A 23173-nucleotide genomic window follows, 5' to 3' on the forward strand; every position below is an offset into this window, starting at 1 on the left:
CACACAATTCCTGCTCTCTTGAAAGAATGGGTGAGTGATCAAACAAAACAAATAAAACGCATAACAAATTTATTCTGCACATGGGTGGGAATAACAGAGAGAACATTGATCACAACTCCTAAGAGGTAGACTGCGAATTAGCTCTGAGGTTATCTGTAATGAATACAAACAAACCCATTCTGAACACTGAATTTATGTGTTTCTTTAAACAACACCAGCTTAGCTATCTTCAAACAAACAATGTTGAAATTTGTTTCCCACCTAAAATGTTGCAAACCTTAGCAGAAGAGTACTGGAAGGGAATGAAAAACTTACACTATTCTTCTTGATCTACACTGATGATTTTAAAAAGCGTTGAAATAAAACCTTTTATATCTATAGAGGATTCAGCTATACTATTTCATCACTTTCAAGGTCAATAAGATAAAATCTGCTTGAGGAATTCAATCCATAGCACATTAGCATAAAATTATGTGAACAATTACATATACACTGCAAAAACTCTGTGTAATCTTTCATTCCCCTGACACTGGCTATTCCAAATAGGGCCTTTGAAAGAGGTAGCTTCTAAAGAATTTACACGTAGGGGCCGCATCTACACAAATGCAGAAGGGTTCTTTCAGAAAGAGTTTTTTCCTGAAGGAACCCCACCTACATGGCTGTATTTTGCTTCCAGAGAAGCCTCTTCAGGAAGCACGATCATGACAGAACATGCAAATGAGGGGCAAGATATGTAAATCCATATTTCGTTTGCATTTTTGATCTCAGTCATGTGCATTCCCCTTCCAAAAGGGGTGTGTTGTGTAGATGCAGCTTTCTTGTTTTACCGTGTAGCTCCCCATCATTGTCCCCTTCATGCTTTATGTATGGCAATGTACTATAGGCAGGAATCTTGCATTTTTTGATTTTCCAAAATACATGAGGTACCTGAAAACAAAATAAGTATTTAAGTCAACATATAAGCATTTCACTATGGATTTTACATATGGGTGGATGCTTGAGATCACTTACGTCTTCACTCGCGCTACTCCCCTCAAAGCACGGCAACTCAGATGTGGTCATCCTTTTATGCACAAAAAGGGCAGCCAAATGCTTTACTGATCATTTTATTTTAATAGACCAGTGTTCTGGGGTTCTAGCATCCTCATTTCAGACTGATATCATAACATGCAGAAGAGGGTGGATACGGACATAACAAAATATGCTAAATAGGTCACTGGCTATAAGAACGTGAGCTAAATGCAATCACCATTTATTGTAAATTGCATATAAAACACTTACTTTCATGGCCTGATTTATCATTACTTTAAATCTCCCCCCCCAGAAAAAATATAAATAGGACCTAACGTGGGTAAACTGACACAGGCACACCAAAAAAGTTGGAAAATAACTTATTAAACCATTAAAATGGTCTGTTCCAAAAGACAAAGTTAATTTCTGCCAAAGATTAATATATATTGTTTATTTAATTTGCTATATTTCTCTATGCAGCTGTATAGTGTTTCCATGATTATCTTACTCCATATTTCACAACATATCTTTCAAAAAGGATTCCACCCATTCAGAAAGCTTGCACCAGGAGCCAGATTACAGCACCAGAGACTCTTCAGACAATAACAGGAAGTTGGCCTTTTTCCCCCATTATGCCCCTTATTGGCTCTTCAAGGCAAATACTAAGAAAAGGGCACAGCTTGGAATCATTACAGAGATAGCATTAAAATAATTAAACATGTTACCTAGAATCAGTAGTACTTAGGCTATTCCGAAAATGAACAGAATGCATCAGGAAACTTCTTGAAGTGAGGCAAATTACAGAAAAGTGCTACAACATGATGAAGATGAAATTTCATTTGACGTCTCTTTTGCAAGGCAAAAAAGACTTTGTCCTTATTGAAAAGACTTGTAAAGGAAATATAATTATATGTATACAAATACTTCACATGACAACAGAAATCCACAAAAAAAAGTATTTTTAAACCACAGTTTGGATCCCTGTTTGTTTCTGGGACACTAAGCTATGACAATTTGAACATGTTGTGAATGGCCAGCATGTGTGTTCTCCCAAGAAAGAAAAAATATATAGTCAGGAACTGAAGCAGACAAGTGCTTCTAATTAAGAACCCACAAGCTGGTTCAGTTAAAGAAGAATTTCAACCGAAACAGAATCAATGCCTTCATTCCTGTGAGATTAGCTGTTCTCACAGGAAGGACAATAGGTTTTTGCAGTGCTGTGGTGCAACCTGGGATACATACTCTAAAGTGCCTGTTAAAGTGGGAGAACCAGGCCAGTTGAGAGAAATTTAGGACCCTATACCTCTTACTCGCTGAGGCCCTTCTTTCCCATTTACCATTATTTACATAGATGTCTGATTAGGGGGAGTCAGTACAACTGTTCCCCTTTAATCTCCTAGGCAGATTGGAGGGTCCCAGGATTATGTGATTCTGAAAAATGTAGGTACAGCTGATTTTCTGGGGTAGAGGAAGGGAGGAAAGTACTTTTGTGGGTAAAACCTCCCCTGACCTTCTCTCTCTCTTCTTCACTCTCACTACTTTGCTGTATGTACTACTCGCTCATTTCACAGAGGGAGCCGGGCTAGTCTATACACTATCAAAACAAAAAGCAGTCAAGTAGCACTTTAAAGACTAGCAAAATAATTTATTAGGTGAGCTTTTGTGGGACAGACCCACTTCTTCAGACCTTAGCCAGACCAGAACAGACTCAATATTTAAGGCACAGAGAACCAAAAACAGTAAGCAAGGAGGACAAAATCAGAAAAAAAAGATCAAGGTGAGCCAATCAGAGAGTGGAGGGGTGGGGGAGGAAGGTCAAGAATTAGATTAAGCCCAGTATGCAGACAAGCTCCTGTAGTGACTCAGCAAGTTCACATCCTGGTTAAAACTACATGTTAATGTGCCGAATTTGAATATAAAAGCCAGCTCGGCTGTTTCTTTTTGAAGAACGGTGTGAAAGTTTTTTTTCAGTAACACACATAGCTTTAGGTCATTAATAGAATGCCCCATTCCATTAAAATGATGACGAACTGGTTTGTGGATCTGGAGTGTTTTGATGTCTGTTTTGTGCCCATTAACCCTTTGTTTAAGGGAGTTAGAAGTCTGTGCAATATACAAAGCATCTGGGCATTGTTGGCACATGATGGCATATATGATGTTAGTAGACAAGCATGAGAAAGTGCCCGTGATTCTGTGAGTAACCTGGTTGGGTCCAGTGATGGTATTTCCAGAGAAGATATGTGGACAAAGCTGGCAGCGGGCTTTGTTGCAGGGAAAGGTTCCAGGACTGGTATTCCTGGGGTATAGGCTGTGGCCGTTTGTGAGGATCCTCATGAGGTTGGGAGGTTGTCTGTAGGACAGAACAGGCATGTGACCCAGGGCCTTCTGGAGTGTGGCATCCTGATTAAGGATAGGTTGTAGATCTTTAATAATTTGTTGCAGTGCTTTGAGTTGGGGGCTGTAGGTGATGACCAGTGGTGTTCTGTTCTTGGCTTTTTTGGGCCGATCTTGGAGTAGCTGGTCTTTGGGTATTTGTCTGGCCCTGTCAATTTGTTTTTTTACTTCTCCTGGTGGGTAATTCAGGTTTATGAATATTTGGTAACGATCTTGTAGTTTTTGGTCTCTGTCAGTTGGATCAGAGCAAATGCGATTGTATCTAAGAGCTTGACTGTAAACAATGGCACCAGGAGAAGTAAAAAAACGAAATCGACAGGGCCAGACAAATACCCAAAGACCAGCTACTCCAAGATCGGCCCAAAAAAGCCAAGAACAGAACACCACTGGTCATCACCTACAGCCCCCAACTTAAACCACTGCAACAAATTATTAAAGACCTACAAACTATTAAAGACCGGGATGTGAACTTTCTGAGTCACTACAGGGGCTCATCTGCATACTTGGCTTAATCTAATTCTTGACCTTCCTCCCCCACCCCTCTACTCTCTGATTGGCTCACCTTGATCTTTTTTTTCTGATTTGTCCTCCTTGCTTACTGTTTCTGGTTCTCTGTGCCTTAAATATTGAGTCTGTTCTGGTATGGCTATGGTCTGAAGAAGTGGGTCTGTCCCACGAAAGCTCACCTAATAAATTATTTTGCTAATCTTTAAAGTGCTACTTGACTGTTTTTTGTTTTCACTCATTTCAGATACTCACAAACTGAGCCTTTTCTGATCTCAGTTGAATTTATTTGTCCCCTCACTGGATTAGAGTGATGAGTATCCATTTAAAACATCTCATATGAAATTCAAACCTTTGTTCACAACAGAAATCCACTGCAAATGAGAATTCAGATTGCTTCATTAAATAATTAAATACAACACCTCTCTAATGCAACAGAAGAGAGGAACTGAATGCCTCCCTACCAGGGCGATCTCAAATGCCTCCACAGAGGAAGAAAGTAAAATAATATTCCAAATATTGTAAAAACCAAAACTACTTTGCACTTCATTAACATTTATCATGACTACTGTATTCAAGTAGTACCCAAAAGCCCCACTTAAGATTGAGACCCATTGTAGCAGATACTACCTAAACACATAAGTTGGGTCTACGCTACAAAGCTCTGTCTACAGAAGTCACTGTTGACAGTTTTGCCAACAGAACCTCAGTCTACAGAATACATCCACACCTAATACAGGTTCCCCCTGTCAACACCCTCTGTCGACAGAGAGCAGCCAGACTGCCCAGCCCTCTGTTGACAGACCAGCCAACTGGAAGAGATGTCCAGAGGGCAGCCTAGTGAAGTGGAATCGCTCTCAGTTGACATCGTCTACACTATTTTTCTGTCAACAGAACCTGTCTGCAGAGGTGCTATGCCTCAAACTTTCAAGACATAACTCTGCCAGGAAAAAGGCTGCATTCTGTCACCAGATTCTAGACAGAACACATTTGTAGCATGGATGTTCCTGAGATTTGTCAACAGAAGGCCTCTTCTGTAGACAGAACTTTGTGATGTAGACACAGCTATAGGAAAACAAAGTGTCTTCCCCTGCCATCAACAGCTTGCAACCTCATTTGAAACAGCATACAAGTGACTGTGACAAACAAGACAAGCAGGGTAAAGGGAAGCAATTCTGTAAGGCTTCATTTACCCTACATGGCTGAGGGCATCAGCACGCATCTGAGATGTAATCATCCTTCCACCTAAATTCTCCACTTGGAATTTATACAAGTTAATAATCTATTTGATGATGCACAAGTCAGAACAGAATCCCACTCCCTGGACTATGTGATGTTAGGTATATCCATAGAGTTCAGTGAAATATACTTCAACAAAACCACATGAGACTCTAAATATTTGGAGGCAGGGGATAGGAAAAAAATAGATACTACTTAATTACCCACATCCCGATTTTTGACTATTAGGATGCATGACCAATTCAAGACTGTGAAAAAGGAAAAGCCAAAGAAAAAGCAGAGAGGAAAACTGCTTTCAAAAGCCATCTATAAACTGGCTTAATTTGAGATACATATGATTGTCCCACACACATTTAAAGCGCAAGCTACCAGTCAGATGCACACAGAAGAGCAGAGAAGAAAAGAGAACAAAAGAAAAAAAAAAGGACAGCTATCAGCAAGGCACTATGTCCAAATGCTAATCTAACTGAACTAAAATGAACATGTACTTGAAACTGGATCAGGCTATGCATGTTCTGAGCTAATGGGACCATAGTGCTGAGTCCTATCTCACTGCCACAGGTCGCAAGAAGTAAATTTTCAGGATTGCTCTGCCTAATTACACTCTCTGGTGGAGGGCACTATGATATCCAGGGTGCAGGTACAATCCCAACTGCAGGTCAAAAATTCCAACCTCATATATATGATGCACATTTGCACCAAAAGTGGAATGCACCTGGGCAGACTCAAGGAGCACCAGAAACTCCCCTCTCACCCCATCCTTAGCATTAACTCTCTTTTACCTAGCAACACCAGATTTAGATAAATGTTTCCTTGTATAACAGGTCTGGGAATAGGAACAAAATCTTAGCACAAGTTTCCTTGAACTAATTCTTCACATACTGAGCCAAGACTGTTATATGTATTTTAAAAAAAACACACAGCTCTCCAAAAAAAGCAAGCACCTAAATCATTTCTAGATAAGCCCCTGCATGCGTAGAAAACCTTTTTATTAAAAAAAAAAAAAAAAAAACACACAAGATTATAGGAAAATACAGTGGTCCAAGTACATGACAGCCACAACAGGAAAGAAACCATACCTGAAAGAAGGTGTTGCCGGGGGGACACAACAACATAATGAAAGCATTAGCAGCAGCTCATTTAGACTTAGGCCTCTTTGTGAATAAATATAAAAATCTAAATGAATTAAAAAATTTCAGATATAGAATTACAGTTCCCATCACTTTGATGTATTGAAAAATAAGAGGTTAAGAAATTCAGCATAATTAGAACAATCACCAAACCCCTCCCTCCTTTTTCAATTTACAGCACTTATATTGTTACCACTTTTAAATAAGAGCAGTGGCTTTTTAGTTTCTTCTTTCATGCTTAATCCATAACTTGTTTCAATATCTTGCTATAGACCTAACCAACTCAGTACTTACTGAAATTTCACATTTGAGGAAAAACCCTTGTCTCATACTATGTATCCAATTTGATTCATTGCCACTATGTGAGCATTGGAAGGTCATCATGCCATCATCACATATGCCCAGACTTCATCAGCTTGAATCAAAATGATTTTTAAAAAGTTCTCTTGTATGGCTATTTATAACAAGGTCAGCTCCCACATAAACACCTCTTTGTAATCAAAGGTCACTCAATAGGACCCCATCTCTGTTTTCCTGTGTTCAGAATCTGATAAGAACTACACTGTCTACTATATTTAAAACATTCCCCTTCCAGGGTCCACTTTATTCAGTCCTCTGGTCAACACATTGGCTTTCTAAGTCCCAGCCCCACTTCAGTGTCTCTCTTGCTCCCTAAGACAGGGAATCATACCCTCGCCCACCCTTCCAGAGGTGGGTCCCAGGTCATACTCCATTTCCGGGTTACACCTGGCTGGAGCACAGTCTTTTGGACTCTTCCTCCCTCTTGCCTTGTCAGGTTATCCCCAGTCCTAGCCGGGGCAATCATCTAATTTGTCCTGCCTTCCCTTAGCCTCTGCCACAACTTCTTAAGCTTCACCTATGTCTTCAGCTTCCTGGGAACCTTCCAAGGTCAACCAGCCATCCTCCTTCAAGATTGTTAACATTGCAATGACGGCTCCGTCAGAAAGCAAGGCTGGCTAGCCTCCAAGCCACCAACCCCTGAAGGTCAACCCCCCACTACACCATTTAATAGAAAGCAATATGGAAATCAGATGGCCAGAAAGAATAACATTTATAATACTGTTTTGTTCCTTAAAATGAACAACAGCTGACTTAAATTTTTGTTGCTTTCTTTCTCCAAATCAAAATTCATGGTGAAGTTAGTCACGTATTGTAACTGAAAGTAATTGGTAGTTTGAGCCCTACTGCTAGGCAAATGCACCTCTCTTCTTACATTAAAGGTTTATTTTGAGGCTTGAAAGTTCCTGAAATTTAAGGGCACCAAACAAAATAATGATAATTATGAGTCATTTAAAAACATACTGGCATTGTTTGTGGGTTGGGATACTTTAGAATTAAGTGTTATTCCATTAAGTTTTTCATGGACATGAGCAGTGTGTAATATTTCAGCTCAGTAATCTGGGGTCAAAAGCTTAATCCATGTGTGCAGCTCTTGGTCGTCAGACAAAGGTTACAAAAAATGACCTAGGCAAGACTTCCTGCCTCCTGATGGGTTTTTTTGCCAGTCTCCATTCCAAAAGTTTTCCATACAGTTGGATTTCAGCCCAAGATCTCCATACTCCCAAATAAATACTCTTTCCAGATGAGTTCCCCAGAACAGAGCCGTGTTTCTTAAAAGGCAAAGGGATATTTTACTTACATAAACATCCTGAAGGGTGCACCAGCTGGCTAATATATAATTATTCTATAATTTGACATTAAAGTCTGGTAGCAATTTACAAGCATTATGAAGAGGCACCAATGGTCAAACTACAAGGCTGTTGGATAACAGAAGGCAAACATTTAATAATCCTGAATAAAGGGTGTTCTCTTTGTTAGATTTCTTCATTTTGTCTCAGTTCAAATTTTCATTTTTTAAAAAAATTGAAGCTAATTTACAACCTTTGAAGTTTTATCCAAGCTATTTTTAATGTGACATTCTAGTGCCCTCGAATAAATATGCAGAATGGTCCAATAACAGAGTAGTTCCTTTTCTTGGATGTTTTATTGTACTTGTTGCTGTTAATGATTTGCTAGCTTTATTCCCTTCCAAATGCAGCCTACTTGTTTTTAAAAATTCTTTTTAAAAGCTCTTGACTGACTGCAGGTATTAAGTCTCAAAAACACATTTTGATATGAAGATGAAAGGAAAGATAAATTAGTATATTATTTACCAGTTTAAGAATCACAGCTCAGCACACACAGCTGCACCCATAAACTCCTATCCATCCTCCATAGCACAATGACAGAGGTACACACTCTTCAGCAAAGCAACATCCCTCTAAATGAAAAATGCTGTGTCATTTTGTTCAGGTTCCAAATTTTACTGATCGCTACTTACACATAAGCTACTTCTCAAATCACCTAATCTATTGTTTTGTGTAAGTAGAATTGCAGTACACACAACCCAAAACAGGATTTTTTTTAAAAAGAAGTTTTGTAACATTAAACTCAAATTATAAACAAAATAAAACAAAGGGATATGACTTTGTGCCCTCTCACTGCACAGCCAAAACTCCTATTAATGAAGATGGCTTCTAATCAAGCATGGTAAACCAAGAGCAGACTATTTTTTAAAACAAAGTAACTATAATTGAAACAAAAATGTTGTACCTGAAGAGTTGCTTTACATATATTAATATTAGAAAACAACATTTAGAGGGACACTGTCAAATGGATGAGCATTTGTCAGGAAAAACTGATTTATATCACAAATTTTGAATTGCATTTTCCATCAGAAAGCAGTAAATCATGATTTAAATCTTCTTTTGCATTTGTACTTTTTTAGTTACTTCCCTAAAGAAAGGTCCTCTAATCAGTGGAAACCATTAAAACACATTGATATGGAACTAAATATAGCCTTTGCCTAAATTCAGTGCTTCTTTTTCTTAAATCCAAAGAATACTTTAGATCTATAAATGTATCTAATATTAATACTTACTTACATAATTAAATAATACACTTAAGGGTAGTAAATGGTCACATATTTATAAATCTCAATCCCGTCAAAAGTTAGAGATGTTTTCTGTCTAATTTTGTGTAACTAAAATGCACCATTTAAACTCACTAAAATTTGAGAAGTTTTCATTGATGCAGTATATTTGTTTAAATAATATTACAAGTTTTCATAACTTCAATTTAAAAATGGCTCATCTTTAAAAATAAAATGTAACACTGTATTTTTTTTTTTTTAAAAATCATTGGATTAGGCAGGACTGCAAGGGTCTCCTAGTCTAGCCACCTGCCAACATGAAGGATTAATTGTTTCTGAATCATCCCACACAGGTGGCTGCCCAGCTTCCTCTTGAAAACCTCCAGTGAAGGAGATTTCCACCCAGTGAATGTTTAGCCACGTTAACTAGTGTTACTACCCGTCTGTCATTCAATTTCAATAAAAATTTGGTGGCTAACTTCCTGTTGAGATTTTTTTTATGTTTTTTCTCTTGAGAAGGGAAACTGGAAACAGTTTAAGATACTGGCCCAAATGCTGGCTCTGTTTCCTTTGTGCTGTCCTGGCACCAATGACAGCTCATGAATTCAGATATTGAGTCAGAGGCAGCAGAAGGAACAGCCTCTGTGGGGCCCTGGGAAATGGGGAGGAGCTAGCTCTGCAACTCTAGATGTGGTGGAGCCAAGGACAGAAGGGGCAAAGCAGAGGGCAGCTGGCCCTCAGCACTGCCTGGAGCACTGCTCTCTCCACACTGCTGCTCAAAGCATGTGTCCCAGTGCGCTGGCAGCAATTTAAAGGGCCATTGCTACTGCAGCAGCTAAAGCTCCAGGCCCCTTTGAATCACCAGAGCAGAGGGCAACTGACCCCGGGGCAACTGCCCTGTCTGCCCCCCCTCCCACCCCATCAGTGAGCCTGGTCAGGGTCATACACACAAAATATGGGCTTATACATGTTCTCAAAAGTCAGTGGGGAGAGGGATAGAATTCTGGTCTTTTAATTCCCAGTTCTTTGTCTTAACCACAACATCATTTTTGGTCCTATGTCTAGATGACAGGAAACACAACTGGATATTGGGAGTCCCACGCTGACTCAATGGGAAAGACTGGGTAAGTCACTTAGCTTTCCCATGCCTCAATTTACTCCTCTATTAAGTGGAATATTTACGTCTGCCATATTCGGGTATTGTGAAGCTCTGTCAGCTACTTGATTATTTTCAAGCTTACTGACATCTTTAGACACTAGGGGTGTGTATACACTAGCTGGCTACTTCAAAGTAGCTGGCACAACATCGAAATAGCACGCATCGTGTCTACATGTGCCGTGAGCTATTTCGATGTTGAAATCGGCATTAGGCAGCGAGACATCAAAATCGCTATTCCTATCTGACGATGGGAATAGCACCCTACTTCGACGTTCAACGTCGAAGTAGGGCATGTGTAGAAAATCTGCATCCTGCTACGTTGAAATAGCGGGGTCCTCCCTGGAGGCCATCAGCTGAGGGGTTGAGAGACACTCTGTCCAGCCCTTGCAGGACTCTATGGTCGCCACATGCAGCAGTCCTTAGCCCAGGGCTTCTGGCTGCTGCTGCTGCCGCTGCTGCAGCTGGGGGTCCATGCTGCATGCACAGGGTCTGCAACCAGTTGTCAGCTCTGCGGATCTTGTGCTGTGCAGGCCGAATGTGTCTGGGAGGGGGCCTTTAAGGGAGTGGCTTGGAGCTTTGCTGGCCCCTTATTTCGACGGGGAGCACTTGTGTGTGTGGATGCTCTGCATTTCCGTCCAGGGCGGCTCCTTTCAACATTCTCTGTCGCTACTTCGATGTTGAACATTGATGGCACCAGCCCTGGAGGATGTGTAGATGATATGCGTCGAAGTAGCCTATTTCAATGTTCTTACACTTCATGTATTTTTAAACCTGAGTATGTGCTTTTCTGGAAAAGGGAAATTAAAAACTAAAAATGAATGGCTACATCCAACGGAAAATTCACTAGTAGCTATACTTGGTTTTCTTCGAACTCTAAGCTTTCATTAAAGAAGTAAAGATTCTATCTTCTTTTCCGAATGAGAGTAATCATTCAGTATTTCTTCTTCACAAATCAAATTTTTCTATCAAAATCGTATAACAATAAAAGTGCCACTGCTGCAAGGTAATGGGTTATACATATAGTGATCTGCCAGGACAATATTTAAAAAATTCCAAACCACAAACGTGGAGACTTTTGAGCATTCAGCTCTTTCCTTTCGTTATCATACAATTCATCAGTCACATTGTTTAATTATTTTGTGCATTTTGCTCAACTTGGACAATGAAAATAGATCTGTGAGTTTCAACTTTGTTTGTTTTATAACTATCTTGTGCTTCCAGCTCCCATGGTCTCACACGATACCCTGATATCTAGGTGAAAATACTGCAAGGCAATGTCCAAAAAAACTAACTGATTTCCTGTAAAACTACTACTACGCTATTACTATTTTCAGGAAATAAACAAAATAAACAAACAAACAGCCAGCTACTGCCCTTTTTGTTTTGCTTTAAATAGAGCCACCTTATGGGGGTAAACTTCCTGGCAACATCATTAATATACATCGTCATTCAAAAGTTTACATAACACAGCAACCTATAAACATCAATTCTTTCTGAAAGGCAAGCTTCAGTTAGTGAGAATTACAAATCAAAGAACGATGGTATTAAATTCTGTCTGTGTTCAAGTGTCTAGAGAAATCATATAAATTAAACATAAGGTAACAGTAGCTTTAACTAATTCCATTAATGTCCAAGAATAAGCTTTTCATTTGGCCATTTTCACATCCTGTAATTACTGAAAAGGAAACACAGGTTAAGGGTTCAACTAGTGCTTAAAATGTGTAATTACATCTACTAGACTTACCCTAAGGGCAAAAGCTTCACCACCTAAAATGCAAGACATCTAACCCCTCTTACATATGCTGTGGAGTCTAATGTTTCCCTGGGCACTTTGATTATTATTATTCATATTCAAAAATCTGTCATCCTCAAACAAAAGAGATTAAACCCACAAGTCGAGATTTTGGACTAACGACGTTATTTATCTGCAATGATTAAAACATTATCATAAACATATTTGCTCAAATCCATCCAAAGACAACATCTTGAAAATGTATCAGTACCTGTAAATCCCTCCATGTATGGTACCTTAAATAATATTTTTAAAACAGCAAATGTGTGGGTAGGTATTTTGAAAAATTCTAAGTGTGTCAATATCTACTTTTGATTTCTATTAAATTGTAAGGCCATAACTTTTCTTCACCATATCCCAGTAAATCCAGTAAAAATGTTTCACTTTTCCAAAATCACATTTAACAAAAACTAAAAGAAGCGAAAAATAAAAGGTCCAAAAGACCTGTGGACTTCCCTTATATCAACATGGGAACAGGTAAGCAACACAAACTTAATAATTTGCATATGAAGTCAGACGGTTTTGCCGTAGACTTTGGTTTACAGCAGTAGGCTCAGCAACTGCCAGCTCTGCTTATCAAATGCCCACCATGGTTTCACCTAACATCATTTCTCTGAGTTTTATCTGTGTATGAACAGATTTGCCTGACATTTCTTAGGTCCTTAATTCAACGAGGGGTTGATTTCGGGTGGGGGAGGTGGGGTGTGTGGAATAGAATAAAGATGTATATGCTTTATGCAGATGAGTGCATTTTTCAAAAATAAAATATGATTTGTATGAAGTTAAATGTTTATTTCCAATTTCTTTTGAAAACAGTGCTAAAATTTTTCTGTTTAATTCTTTTTAGTAATTTTTAAAATGGAAATTCTATCACACTTGCTTTTTTCTTCATCCCTACAACAGAGATGGCGTTCACCTTTCGAGCAGGGGGAAGACCATATTCGGACACAGGCTCGCTAACCTAGTGAGGAGGGCTTTAAACTAGGTTTGATGGGGGGCAGGGGAGCCAAGCCTGCAGGTAAGTGGAGAGCATGGATACCTGGGAGATGAACTTGAAATGGGAGGGAGTATGGGCTACACTGGGAGAGTAAAAAGAGGGCCAGGGCAAAACTGGGAGGCAAGACCAAATCAATGTCTGAGATGCCTATATACAAATGCAAGAAGTATGGGAAATAAACAAGAAGAATTGGAAGTACTAATAAATGAATACAACTATGATATCGTTGGCATCACAGAAACTTGGTGGGATAATACTCATGATTGGAATGTTGGTATTGAAGGGTACAGCCTGCTTAGGAAGGACAGACAGGGAAAGAAGGGAGGAGGTGTTGCCTTGTATATTAAAAATGTACACACTTGGACAGAGGTGGAGATGGATGTAGGAGATGGACGGGTTGAAAGTCTCTGGGTTAGACTCAGAGGAGTAAAAAACAAGGATGAGGTCCTACTAGGCGTCTACTACAGGCCCCCTAGCCAGGTGGAAGAGGTGGATGAGGCTTTCTTTAAACAGCTAACAAAATCATCCAGGGCCCAGAATTTGGTGGTGATGGGGGACTTCAACTATCCAGGTATATGTTGGGAGACTAATACAGCAGGGGACAGACTGTCCAATAAATTCTTGGATTGCATTGCAGACAACTTTTTATTCCAAAGGTTGAAAAAGCTACTGGGGGGAAGCTGTTCTAGATTTAATTTTAACAAACAGGGAGGAAATTATTGAGAATTTGAAAGTGGAAGGATGCTTGGGTGAAAGTGATCATGAAATCATAGAGTTGACAGTTCTAAGGATGGGTATAAGGGAAAACAGTACAATAGAGATAATGGATTTCAGGAAGGCAGATTTTGGTAAACTCAGACAGCTGGTAGGTAAGGTCCCATGGGAAGCTAAACTGAGGGGGAAAACGGCTGAGGAGAGTTGGCAGTTTTTCAAAGGGACATTATTAAGGGCCCAAAAGCAAGCTATCCCGCTGCATAGGAAAGATAGAAAACATGGCAAAAGACTGCCTTGGCTTAACCAGGAGATCTTGCATGATCTCAAAATAAAAAAGGAATCATATAAGAAATGGAAACTAGGACAAATTACAAAGGATGAATATAGGCAAACAACACGAGCATGCAGGAGCAAGATTAGAAAGGCTAAGGCACAAAATGAGCTCAAGCTAGCTACAAGCATAAAGGGAAACAAGAAGGCTTTTTACAAATACATCGGTAACAAGAGGAAGACCAAGGAGAGGGCAGGGCCATTGGTCAGTGAGGAGGGAGGAACAGTAACAGGGACTTTGGAAATGGCAGACATGTTTAATGATTTCTTTGTTTCGGTCTTTACTGAGAAATCTGAAGGAATGCCTGACATAGAGAATGCTAGTGAAAAAGGGGTAGGTTTACAAGTTGAAATAAGAAAAGAACAAATTAAAATTTACTTAGAAAAATTAGATGTCTGCAAATCACCAGGGCCTGATGAAATGCATCCTAGAATCCTCAGGGAGCTGATAGAAGAGGTATCTGAGCCTTTAGCAATCATTTTTGGAAAATCGTGGGAGATGGGAGAGATTCCAGAAGACTGGAAAAGAGCAAATATAGTACCCATATATAAAAAGGGGAACAAGAATAACCCGGGAAACTACAGGCCAGTTAGCTTAACTTCTGTGCCAGGAAAGATAATGGAGCAGGTCATTAAAGAAATCATCTGCAAGCAATTGGAAGGTGGTAAGGTGATAGGGAACAGCCAGCTTGGTTTTGTTAAAAACAGATCATGTCAAATCAATCTAATAGCTTTCTTTGATAGAATAATGAGCCTTGTGGATAAGGGAGAGGTGGTGGATGTGATATACCTAGACTTCAGTAAAGCATTTGACATGGTCTCACATAATATACTTATCGATAAACTACTCAAATACAACTTAGATGGGGCTACTATAAGGTGGGTGAACAACTGGCTGGATAACCGTACCCAGAGAGTAGTTCTTAATGGTTTTCAATCTTGCTGGAGAAGTATAACTAGTGGGGTTCCGCAGGGGTCTGTTTTAGGACCGGTTCTGTTCAATATCTTCATTAACGATTTAGATATTGACAAAGAAAGTACACTTATTAAGTTTGCAGATGATACCAAGCTGGGAGGGGTTGCAACTTCTTTGAAGGACAGGGTTATAATTCAAAAGGATCTGGATAAACTGGAGTAATGGGCTGAGGTAAACAGGATGAAGTTTAATAAGGACAAATGCAAAGTGCTCCACTTAGGAAGGAACAATCAGTGTCACACATACAGAATGGGAAAGGACTGCCTAGGAATGAGTACAGCAGAAAGGGATCTAGGGGTTATAGTGGACCACAAGCTAAATATGAGTCAACAGTGTGATGCTGTTGCAAAAAAAGCAAACATGATTCTAGGATGCATTAACAGGTGTGTTGTGAACAAGACACGAGAAGTCATTCTCCCGCTCTACTCTGCACTGGTTAGGCCTCAGCTGGAGTATTGTGTCCAGTTCCGGGCACCGCAGTTCAGGAAGGATGTGGAGAAATTGGAGAGGGTCTAGAGGAGAGCAATGAGAATGATCAAAGGTCTAGAGAACAAGACCTATGAAGAAAGGCTGAAAGAGTTGGGCTTGTTTAGTTTGGAAAAGAGAAGATTGAGGGGGGACATGATAGCAGTTTTCAGGTATCTAAAAGGGTGTCATAAGGCAGAGGGAGGGAACTTGTTCTTCCTTGCCTCTGAGGATAGAGCAAGAGGCAATGGACTTAAATTGCAGCAGGTTTCAGGTTGGATATTAGGAAAAAGTTCCTAACTGTCAGGGTGATCAAGCACTTGAACGGATTGCCAAGGGAGGTGGTAGAATCTCCATCACTGGAGATATTTAAGAAGAGGTTAGATAGATGGCTTTCAGGGGTGGTCTAGAAAGTGCTTGGTCCTGCTATGAGGGCAGGGGGCTGGACTCAATGGCCTCTCGAGGTCCCTTCCAGTCCTACTCTTCTATGATTCTATGAACTTTTCTCATTTGCTATATTATAACAAAACAAGGGCTATAGTCAATTTGGTGCCCAATAACATTTTCTTCTAGTTTTCAAACATTAAACATTGGTTTAGCTGTGGCAAAACTTAGCACTTCTCTGAATTTCTCCATTTTACTTCTTTTCTACAAGGCTTATTGAAAAACAATCTTATTCCAGGTTCATTCTATTTTTGGGCTCATCTTGGTTTAGTATCTTTCAACATTCGATGAATTACGTCAGTTATGAGGACTGTACTTGATTTGGTGATTTTGTCTGTTTTCTGTTTGGTTTTATGAGAAACAATCCCACTCCAGACACATCCTGTTTTCCTGGCACCACCAAATCCTTACACTGCTTTCAGTTATGATAAGAGGAAATTGTATGCCAAATTTGGTGGTCCCAGCTCTTACCATTCAGGTGATATTTTTGATCAGACAGACAACAGAACTATAAAATATAGAGTAGATTGATCTGCAGACCATACACATGCACTTAAGAAATTTGCACTTCCACAAATATCATGTAAGATCCAATGGGCATAGACTAGAGCCATGTGAGTGCTATGCCACAAGTCAACTGGACTCCACTATCATGGTCTCATATCATTAAAAAACCACTCCTGCAATTTTTACCCTGTCAAATTGCCATCAAATCTAAAGTGCAATCACATGGGTTGCCAGGGGATTCGCTTTTTTTTTTTAATTGGGGGGTGTTACATTTCAACTTCAAGTCAAGAGAACACAATACATGAGTTTCTTGTTTGCTTCTCTTGTGTTTGACTAAAGCCCGTAGAATACCCATTGAACTGATGCTCAGTTTCAGTGGCATTTTGTCCAGGGCAAGGATTGCAAGAGCCTACTCAAAGATGTACACAGAAACACATCATCACTTCTCACTGTAAAAGATTCACTGGTGAGAACTTACTAAGCAAGTTCCAGGATTTTTTTAAAAGTTGTATTTAACAGACCAAAAATGAGTTAAAAGAATGTTAGGGTTACAACACAAAACACTGAAAAATTAGCAAATGCCAGAATTAAACCTGCCCAGGCAGCCTGAATCCAGAGGGAGGGAAGGATGGAGGCAGGCAAGTTGGATGGATAACGCTGTTGGCACAGCATTAGATGGGAAATCTCCATGGAGCCACAAAAAAGAACGTGGTACACAACCCAGTTCTCTTTTGTCCCAGTTCAGTTCCTTAAATGAGTGCCATTTTAATGGCAATCCTCTGCTTTGTTCCCTGTCCAGACGGTGCACTGAATGAGGCCTGGGTACTGTACAACAGATAATGCATTATCATGTTGTCTTAAAGGATTTAAAATAACCCAACACAAGGCAGACAAATAAAGGCTGAATAGCATTTAAATTTGGCCTGTTACAGAGAGAATTTCAGAATCCAAACTTCAATGTGTATTGTTCAGGGATTTTGATTAAGTACAGTTTCTAAGCTAGGGGTTTTGGCTTGTAGAAAACCACCACACTAATTAACTGGACACTCTTTCACTACTGATATTTGTAGAAGTAAACTGTATACAGCAAAACTTAGCTATCCAACACCTGGATAATCAGCATATTCAGTTAACTGGTATGCCACGGGCCAACTGACCAGCCTGAGCCAGTTAGCCGGACAGGGCCAGCTACCATGCAGCCAGTTACCCAGCTGGGACCAGCAAAACAGGCTGGATGCCCAGATGGGGCCATCCAAGAGCAGCCGGATGCTCACTGCCCTGCTGTTGGGGGGCAGAGCAGAGCCAGCTGCTGGCTCCAGCCTGAATATTTGGCACATCTTGTTATCCAGCATCCCCACTTCCCCAGGGATGCCAGATAAAAAAGCTTGTACTGCATAAAACTAGAAGATTTAGCCACCACTGCTCAGGACCTTAACTCAAATAAGGTTTTTTTTTTCTCACTTAAAGCAATGTTCTTGAGTGGGTCTGGAGATGAGAGGTTCAGTATAGAGGATGCACCAGTGACAAAGGACAACTCCAGCAGCTTGAGCTCAGGTGAGAAGCACCTGTCCATGGTCACTATAGCTTCAGCAGTCACAGCAAGGGGAAGGGTGCATGTTCCCCCCCAGCTGGGGGGCACGCGCACACACACACACACACACTCACTCTCTCTCTCTCTCCATGTACAGTAGATATCTGTCCCTTGTTCCCTGCTAGACCAATGGGTTGAGAGCTGTTCCAATCTCCTGGCCCCTTGCGCCCACCCCTACCCCGCCGTGGTTATTCTGCAATATAACTGTGCCTCCTGCCAGATCCCTCCCTTTCCATTCAATAAGAAACAATCATATTCCAGGCACATGTCATTGTCCTGGCACAACCAAACTCTTACCTTGCTGTAAGTTATGGTTAGAGGAAGTTGCATACTAAAGTAGGTGGTCCTAGCTCCTATCGTTTAGGAGGAGTTTTTAAACATACACAAACAGCTGGGCAGACAGACACAAAATTTCTAAAACATATAGTAGACGTATCTTCCAAGGACAGTGTATGGTATTAGCCTACTTTTAAGGAAAATTCCTTTGAAACCTTAAAGGCTGTTTAGGTGCTGTTCATTTCTCTAGCTTTTACAAGTTTTAACCAGTTCTCCCAATTTTCTCTTATCTTGGCAATTTTTCTTACAAATTGCATTAGCATCTCATTTATCACCCAGGATACATAATGAGACCTTGAAGCTCAGAAAGACAAGACCTAATCTATATGAAACATCACATAATGCAAGATGTTTTCTGCTTCAAACATTGCTGGTAACCATCCATGCAGAGCAACAGTGAAACAATCAATATCCTTGTAGGATTCCTCAAGCTGTGCAAGGACTTCAGTTGCTCAAAGTATCAGTTCTTAGAAAGATACCCCACTGATTATTATTTACACTGATGATATTTGAAAAAAATAGACATAGCAAAGTGTTCCTTTAAAAATGATGATGTCGGGAAATACTGTCCATCGGCTCATAAAGCAGCAGATATCTTGAAGGTCTGCTTGACCTTTGCAGCATTATAGGACAATCTTTACATAAGAACAAACTGTTCTCAAACAAGTTCTCCAATGTACAAGGCACTGATCTTTTTGTCAACACTTGGCATACAGGTCTTCTTGTTCTACGTCTTTTTTCCTGACTAAACTATTTATTATGGACAGAATCCCAGGGCAGCAAGGCAGCACAGGATCCTGTTCCAAGCTCTAGTCTGGCTTTCAAACCTTTCATGCCAGAATGACTGGGAATATAACTTTTTGCACCAGTGATCCTCTTGTTTTGGCAGTAACACTGATCTTCCTTTGTGACATATGAAGATGCCTATTCTCTGCCACAGGGTTATATCCCACCAACTGGCAATATGAGTTCCACCAGTAGCAAATGCAAGTATACACACAACTCTTGCTTAGACAGGAAGGAACACAATGTTGGATGAGATCTCTTCCCCTTACCTCTATTTTAGTACCAATGACTTTCTGTGCATGACACAGGGAGGTAAATTACTGTTACTGAACACTTTGGAAGTCTACAGTTAGCATTAGAGTGATTGGTTTTCCCTTCCAAGTCAGAAAAGAGGAATTCTTTGGCCATATTGGAAAGATGCAGAAGGTCAGCCAAAGTCCAGCTAGTTGTTGTGAACTACTGAAGTATATTAAATTAAGCTCGTGCCAAAAGACCATACAATCAACACACCTCTTCTTCTGAATACTGAGGCGTACAAAAGAAAAGAAGTGCATACAGAATCAGAGCTAGACCTACAAAGGCTCACTGTCTGATCTTGTACAGCAAGCAAAAAAATTACAGAAATAAATGGCCTGAAATTAAAAAAGGAGAATCAAATGGAAGAATTTTCCTGTTTGCAAACTGTACATAACCAAAATATTGTTTGGTAGCTTTAGCTGAATGAGGGATCAGGATGGGGGGTGAAAGACATTATCACAGCATATTAAGGTCTAAAATGTAGCTCATTAGAAACAACTAGAAACATAAAGTGTAAAAAACAAATCCACAATTCTGCCACCAAAAGTTGTTGAACTAGCTGGTTAAAAAAGAAATTGTTGAAACGAGGGGAAAAGGTTAGCAAATAATTTTACAAAATGTTTTCTGTTCTTCAACCAGATCTAATGAATAGCTACAGACCCAAAAGCAACCCTTATGCTATTCAATGGCACCAAATAAGGCCCTGATCGTGCAAACACTTAAGTGCACACAACTTTGCTTGTGCGTGCTACCATTGAAGTCAATGGAATACTCTCACATGAAGGAAGATACAGATATAGATATATGCTTTAGCTTTTGCTGGACTGGAGCCAAAATCAGTATCCAAAAATCTAGCACGTTATTTCTGATACAATGTAAATCAGGCCTGCAGTTGGAGTTTAATGCCTGTTTGTAACCTATAAACCACTGTCTCGCTCAGAAGTTGCCTATTTGAAAACCTCTCACCACATATGATTGCCAGAGTTCTGATGAGCAGGGATTCTTAAACTGGAGCTCCTTTGGTCACCACAAGAGAAAGCTGTCAGCTAGGCATTCACCATGAGAATGAGAATGAAAACAAGAGTTCCTGTGGTATTATATAAATTTAGAGGGGCGGCTGTGTTAATCTGTTTCAGCAAAAACAACAGGAGTCCAGTGGCACCTTAAAAGACTAACACATTTATTTGGGTATAAGCTTTTGTATGCTGGAACCCATTTCATCAGATGCGTGAAGTGGAAACTTCAGATTGGAAGGGACATGTAAAGAGGCCTGTGGTACATTACACTATGGAGGACCAGCTTTAACGAGGTCAGTTCAGTCAGGGTAGATGTGGTCCACTCCCTTCTAAATTCACCATGTCAGGGTGGATGAGATGATGTGAGTACCAGGGCAGCTCAGTGTACAAACAGGGATGCAATGTGAGCACCATGAGCACCACACCAAGGTGACATTCACACTTTCTCATCTGCTTTCAGGAGTGCGCCACATCCACCCTGACTGAACTGACCTCAGTAGCACTGGTCCTCTAGTAATATAACACACTCATCTTTGCATATATCTGACGATCTGTAGTTTCCATTTCATGCATGTATTGAAGTGGGTTTCAGAACATGAACCGATAAATCCAATAAATGTGTTAGTCTTTAAGGTGGCACAGGAATCTTAGTTGTTCTATAGATATTGCTACCATGGCTACATCTACAGCACAGACCTCTTTCTAAAGAGGCCTTTCCAGAAGATCTCTCCAAAAGAACTTCTTTTAAGAGAGCACGTCCGCACAGCCCCTGCTCTTTCAAAAGAATGGGCAAGGGATAGAAAATATCAGGCCCCATGAGGACTGCTCTTTCGGAAAAAAGGTCCTGTGGAGCACCTACACACATTTGCTTTCAAAAAATGCTTTTGAAAAGGGGACACTCTTCCTGAAATGGGAAAGGAAGAGCAATTTTGAAAGGAGTGCTGCATTCTTTCAATTTACTTTCAAAAGAATGCTTTTTGTACGTAGATGCTCTGCTGGATCTTTCAAAAGAGCCCCCTTCTTTCAAAAAATCTTTTGAAAGAACTTGCTAGTGTAAACGCAGCCCATGACTTTCTTTTCATATGTGGAAGAAGGATATTTCTGGATGTATCTTGGGTGACTTTTATTTAAACATAGCAAACCTGGAAGGCGGAACAAATCAGAGAACATAATCCTTATTTCTAGACTGACACAAATTGGCATGGCAATTTACAGAACTCTAAAATGATGAACAAGTATAAGAATGTTACCAAGTAGTTAATATATTTCCAGGAGCACCAATAGTCTTTATCCTCCAGTATGTTACTATAAGCCAGGAGTCCCTTAGTGCTAACTGTCAGAAGGCACAGGAGATGCATACAATTTTATAGGGATATTTCCCTGGGTCAGATATCTGCATAAAAATTCACTGAAGGGCTGTATGAGAGATTTACTGAGCACCAACAGCCCAAGGGTCATGACAACATTGCAAAACACATGTAGAAATAATATTTACAGGACCTATGCATCTATACTGAAAATTACATTCTTAAGGTCTCAGAGTTAAAGCAAGTCACCAGAAGGTGACATACTTTGGACATGCTCCTTTCAAGCAGGAGGTAACTGATACTTACCTTCCTGTCTGGCCATTTGTGTAATGCCTGGCACTCACACTGTATCCCAAATTGCACAGAGACCCAGATGTCAACTGAAAGATTGTAAAAGCTACAAGAAAGAAAATCTAGGGAGAGGAACAGCATGGGAGGAGGGGGGCATTCTTTATGTGAATATAGACAAAGGGTTGGTCTGATATATGTTGGAGAGCAAAGAGATGCACTGTATCTTCCACTGAGTAAGCAAACTAATATCATGCATATCTCAGGAAAGAAAGGCCATGGCCAGCCTGGCTGTAATGTGCCCCAGAATACTCTACTAGACATGAGAGTATCTTGTCAATTAGCCCTAGGTGCTAGAATGCCTGTTATGATTTTATTATGTATGTAATTATTTGAGTCTAATATTTCTGTTTACAAATCTCCATGCTTTGATGACAAAGCCTAAATTTGATTTCACTGTAAACTATTTACTGTGTGTTAAGTGAAGGGGTGATCAGCTGAGCCATCCTGTTCCTCTGGAGGCAGGAAATCTGTGAATGCTTCAAGTGTCCAGTGGGGCTGACACTCCAGGGAGATGTTCAGAGGGCTCGAGTGTGCTAATCACTAGCCTGCAGAGTGACAGGGAGGCCTGTGAGGCCTAGCGGGCAGTACTTGCCTTGCCAGTACCAGTGGGGTTGGAGAGCTGACTTATAGCAGGCCTCCTCTCACTACTGTGGCAGCAAGGAATCCCACAACTTAGGGTACACTCAGAAAATCTCTCAAGCTCGCTCTCATCATTTACATGCAACACTCTAGCTGTGTAAGGACCACAGAATAAATGTCTCCCATCATCTGTGCAAGCAGTATATTAAAGAAAAAGAAAATAAAAATCTACAAGAGAAATACACCAATGTTACCCTAATTCTAAGTATTGCAATTAGGGGGGGAAAAAAAACACTTTGTTCAGTACTTACATGCA

The 23173-nt window shown here is 40.2% G+C and overlaps 1 protein-coding gene across 2 annotated transcripts in view; it reads right to left on the reverse strand.

Moving 5' to 3' along the window:
- BMPR1B (bone morphogenetic protein receptor type 1B) overlaps positions 1-23173 on the reverse strand; it is a 355830-nt gene that overhangs the window by 283794 nt on the left and 48863 nt on the right. Inside the window, exon 1 of one of the 2 annotated variants that reach the window (XM_074993578.1) lies at positions 828-977. The exons of the other annotated variant lie outside the window; for it this stretch is intronic. The gene's annotated coding sequence lies outside the window, so the exon portion shown is untranslated. Of the gene's footprint in view, positions 1-827; positions 978-23173 lie in introns of those variants that run through there. 2 annotated transcript variants of the gene reach the window in all.

This window comes from Carettochelys insculpta, chromosome 4 (assembly GCF_033958435.1).
Source record: "Carettochelys insculpta isolate YL-2023 chromosome 4, ASM3395843v1, whole genome shotgun sequence".
NCBI classification, from domain to species: domain Eukaryota; kingdom Metazoa; phylum Chordata; order Testudines; family Carettochelyidae; genus Carettochelys; species Carettochelys insculpta.